This window comes from Microtus pennsylvanicus, chromosome Y (genome assembly GCF_037038515.1).
Source record: "Microtus pennsylvanicus isolate mMicPen1 chromosome Y, mMicPen1.hap1, whole genome shotgun sequence".
NCBI lineage: Eukaryota > Metazoa > Chordata > Mammalia > Rodentia > Cricetidae > Microtus > Microtus pennsylvanicus.
In genome coordinates this window covers 2,846,665-2,852,014 of record NC_134602.1, presented here as the reverse complement: position 1 = coordinate 2,852,014, position 5,350 = coordinate 2,846,665, and the positions used below count along the sequence as shown (strand labels likewise).

The window sequence follows — 5,350 nt, the reverse complement described above, 5'->3', positions numbered from 1 at the left end:
TATTTAAATGAACTGACAAGGGTTGGATGGCATGGATAAGACCTATGAGAGTTCAAGGCATACCAAATCCAGGCATGACAAAGTAGGTGGCAGACAGAATTCTGGCAAAACTAAGTAGGTAGCTTGATGTCCAACTTACTGGAGAGGAGCAACTGAGCGGAGACACTTTTCACTAAGCAACATGCTCTAGTGGAGATCAAACATCCTTTGACTTACAGCCAGTACGAATTAAACCATTCATCAAATGAAACCTAATTTTCTCTGATTTTGAGTATACATTTGTGTCCCTTCCTGATTAATCTACTCTTTATCCTCTTAAGTCCCAATACCTCACGCTGATAGCGGTCACATCTTTCCATTTGACATGGTTTTCCCTCAAGCTTCATACCGCCCCGAGGTCATACAACTTTTTGCCCCCTCTCCACTGCTTCCTTGACAGCCATCTTGTCCTTTACCACACCACACATCCCCAGTCCTTTACTCTCCAAGGGGAAAAGACCATAAATCCTGCTTTGTTTTGAGGCATGTATTTCTGTGATGCCCCATCCACCAAACACAATCCATCATTGACCAAATAACACAACATGTTAACAAATTTTTATTCTTTGAGAAAGGATAATCCATTGGAAAAGATACCAGGATTCATAGAAGACCTGAGGTATCTCTGAAAAAACACATTCCCAAAGAGAGAATTAAGTCTGCCCCTCAAAATTTGAGAATTTCACTTTAACAGATCTTCACCAAATCATAGACATAGATATGGAAGTCATTATCAAACTTGATGAAATACACAGAAGGTTTGTTGGGAACTTGGCAAATAATTTTACCTATCTCTTGGGTTCCATCTTTTTTGTTGTACTGCACTCTTTTGCCCTCCAAGGAATCCCTGCCTAATTCCAAAGTCACCTCTACTGGTGGACATTCAGGCGTAATGTGGACGTTGCCTTCAATGGAATCATCATGATGGTGGTAAAGGTACAGGACCGGATCATTCTCGTTGACAATGTAGAAACAGGTCGTTATGGTCTGCACCTCATCTGGGACCACGCCACTCCACTCTTCCTTAGAGCCTGGCATGATGTGGAGGTTGCCTTCCAGGTAGTCATCCAGGAGATGGTAAATGTACAAGACCAGATCTTTCTTGTAGGTAATATAAAACCAGGTCTTCACGATTGGCACCTCTTCTAGGACCATCCCGTTCCAGTCATTCTTAGAGCCATTTGTGCCCATGAATGTATGTTTCACTGCTCTGCCAACTATGGTGTTTGAGAGATGAGTGTCTGTCACCTGAGGAAATGGCACATTATTAGGCAGGATCTTCAGGTTTAAAATCCTTTCATCACTATGAAGCTCCAAGCCATAGGCACAATCAATCCCATCATATTTCAACAAATAGAGAGAGGGATATGTTGGCAGTTGATCTAGAATGATGGCTTTCCAATGGGTGACTGGTTCATTGGCTTCCTTCCAGCCATGAGAAATTCAGCGGCCAACAATATTCTCCAGGGCCTCAAAAGGCTTACTACGTTTTTGCTTCTGGAGCGATGGCCCATTCTTCTTCTGGAGATGTGGCATGCAACTCATACTAAGAGGCATCTTCATCATGGTGGGAGACTTTCTGAGATAGGCCAAAGCACTCCTGTTCCACTGTCTCTTGGCTCTATTTCTGTGCTTGGGCTTCATAGCTGCCAATCTCTGCATAGGAAGAACTCTTCAGTTTAAATCAGACACAAAGTGTTTTCCTCCACCATAAGTGCCTGCAAGGATAAGAAGGTGAGGATGTGAGGTCAAGGCTCTTTTTAGGAATAACTTTGGAGCAGGTGAAAAAGGCAGGGCTGAATAGATTTGGATACCTAAATGTAATATATTCTTAAGAAATTAATAGGACAATTATCAAACTCTTGTCTACAGCTCAGTATATGTGTATCAGAGACATATTCCTGCTGCAAAATGCAATTGACCTCTACTGAGAAACCTACTTCCTGACTTACTATATCAATGAGAGACGAAGCTATGCCTATACCTAAAGTGAGAAAGAAATATCTGAACAGATGGCAACGAATTCAAAGAACAGCCACTCCTCTCCTTACCATTCAAGCTACTGGTTATTTGGCTGATCTATAACCACCTGCCCAAGGTCATGGCACTCCAGTCCACTGGCTCTCTCTATTGTGTCTCCTGATCCAGATCCAGGTTGATTACATAAAGATATTCTGTATCTTCATTAGAGAAGTGAGTACTGTGAGTCAAACTGCCAAAAGAAGGAAACATTAATCTGTGCAACAGCACCTATTAGAAATAATTATCTTTTAAAACACATATGGACAAAGAGGATCTTTGCCATTTAAGTGGACTGAGGAATTGGACATTTTTAGCAAAGATAGAGTGGGGAGATTACCTGACATTAACCGTCCCCCAGCTATCAAATATAGGAGCTGTTAACGACATAAATTTTGGACCCAGAGCAGATTGAAAGAAACCTTTCTTTGACTACAGAGGTCCTAGTTGCTTCCTAAACATATTTACCAAAAGAAAATATCTTGGCTCTCTAGATTCCAACTTCTGGAAATTCGGTTGAACAGTTGTGGAGCCCAAGAGCTGAACTGGCCTCCTCAGCCACCATGAAGATAGTAAGCCCACCTTCACAAAAGACCAGTGCTTCATGTGGAACAGAGTTGCCACCCCCAACCAAAGCTTTGTGACATCATCAAGGCTCTACTTATGTCATAAAACTCCTCCTAGCCAGGTTTCTTCCCTACTAACCCCCAGAAATATCCAGCATACAGGTCCTAAAATGCTGCTCATACAGCCCCATGAAGACCCAAAATAAAAACCCCAATCTTCTTCCCAATTACTTGAGTCATATTTTCCAAGTAACTAACCCCTTTATGTGTTTTTTTTTTTCTGTAAAATAATTTTTGGTCTGAGTCAACAACTTACATGAATGTTTTTTTTTCCTAGCTCCAATGTCCTCATTGGTTATTTTCTATTGATTTTTCCATTACTTCATAATAATAATTATCAAACTTTCCACTTCTCTTCCTCCTCCCACATTCTTCTTGCTCCACAAATAAACCTCTCCACTCAAACACCAGTCCAAATAGAGGGCAGGGTACTTTGAGCTGTGGGTAGTCCAAGCCCACCCTTCATCCATCCAGATTTAGCAAGGTATGCATCCACAAAAAATATGATCACAAAAAGCCAGTGTATGATATGCAGACAATTGCAAGTGCCATTATCTTTGGCTTCTCAGTCTGCCACATTCAGAGCTTCCAGTTTGATCCCTTGTTCTTTCATTCCCAGGTCACTGGATTAGTTGAAATCCCCTTAGTTCAGGCACAGTGTCTCATAGTGTGGACCAAGCCCTTATATTCCTGACATCCTTGCTCTTTTTCTCCATCCATCTGCTCTTCCACAGGATCTTGGAAGCTCCATCTAGTTTTCTGATTTTGACCCTGACTTGATCTCCATCATTTGCCAAACAAAAGTTCCATGGTGGTTTTCAAGATAGTCAGTCATCAGTCTGACTATGGGACAAGGCACACATAGTTCCTAGGGACATGTCACAGTGCAGTCAACTTCTCCTCCCTGCTTAAGTACCTAGAGAGGGTCACCCTATGGCCTTCTGAGAACCACTCGAGAAATATCGATCTTGACATCCCCAGAATGGCACCATAAATTGAGATATCATCAGAGTATGTGCATTAACTTGTGTGTGTTTGTGTGTGTGTATTTAAAGCACAATAACTAATGGATTGTAATATTGAAGTTTCTTCTCATCTTGAGAAGAATATTTGCTACAGAAACACTCTCACAGTAATAGTGAGAGTGTAAACTATCTAAGAAAGGAGAAATAACTGGAGGAATCCCCCAGGAGTTAGGCTCAGTGTCCCAGGAATTACGCCCAATGAAAGCCAATAAACTCAGTGATGGAAGATAAAACCCAGACTAAATAAAACCCTGAATCATTTAGGTGGAACATGAGATACTCTTACAACAGATACAAGAGGTCTAAAATGCCTGGACTGGAACATAAGGGGAACACAATGACGTGGAGCTGAGAGTGCATGGCAAAACTGATTGGATCTGGCAAAAATTATGTAAGCATACCAAGGAAACCAACAGTGGTACAAAACCCTAAGAAATCTGTATGACAACATATCATGTAGAACATAATGAGATTTATAGACAAAGGAAAGATCTTAATTATGTCACTGTCACACAGGTGATGATGAACCAGTTCCATCTTAGAGTGACTCCCTGCTGTGTTTAAAATAACCTGTCAATTCTGTCTAGTCAGTTACAAGGAAATTTGCATTAATTGCACAGATTAACTATCAGCATCATTTCCTGCACAATCAAAGGCAAGGCAAAGAAATCATAGACATGTTGTTGAATGCTGATGATGTTATTGGGAGTTTTGATGGTTTTTTTTTCTTAAAGGGAAATCATCGGTGACTCTCATGCATAAAGCAGATCCTTTCTCTGTGATGTTTCCTGAATAGCCACTGAGATACTAGCCCATTGATTTGTGGTCTCTCTCTATTTTAAGAAGCAACTTCTACCTTCAGCTTGATCTCTTGCTTGAGATTCCCTTCCGGCTTCTAGGCTCCTTTTCTGATCCTGCAGAGGGCTTTTGTAAGGGATTGTGATTTATAAGTTTTTCCCCTTTCAAGAACTAATCATTCTATTAATCACAATTCTAAACTGCTGTGGGAGTTTGTTTGTGACTTATGCCTTCACATGTGATACAAGCGACCTGTGTGTATAGGTTTTTCTCTCTGTTCATGTGGGGAAGGCATGGCAGCAGGAGTAGATGGCTGCTCATTCTCTGTAAGGAAATCAGTAAACAATGGGCACCAAGTACAAGGATGTCCTGAAATATTAAGTCTTGTCCTTTCAAGGCCCCTAAGCCTCCAGCTAGGTTCAGGGTCACGACAATCTCCAAAACCCACCGAGCATGAAGTATTCAGAACCAGAGGCCTGTGTGTGCCATATCACATAAATTCATCATGAGTACACCAATCTGTTTTTTTTTAATTCTAAATTATTTTGTCCCATCAGAATGATCTATATTACCAATTAACCAAATTTGCTGCATCTTTGGTGTCCTAGAATTGCTTTAAATTGTTGCTGGGACAGTCTTACAAACCTTCCTGTGCTGTTATGAGACCTTAAGGGGACAGCACTTATTTCAGAAATCAAAGGCAGTTGGGTTCAATCCTATGGTTAGCTGTTAGCTAGACACTGGAAGGATGGATTTGACTAAGAAAGGGAGACAGCATACATGGAGGCAGGTAACCTTTCCTTTGCAAAATGACCCATTTTGAGGCCTTACTTCAGGCTCTTC

The 5,350-nt window shown here is 41.2% G+C and overlaps 1 pseudogene; it reads right to left on the bottom strand.

Annotated features, from left to right (window-relative positions):
- Positions 1-726: 726 nt before the first annotated feature.
- LOC142842053 (spindlin-2-like) lies at positions 727-1,605 on the bottom strand (annotated as a pseudogene).
- Between the last annotated feature and the right edge of the window lie 3,745 nt (positions 1,606-5,350).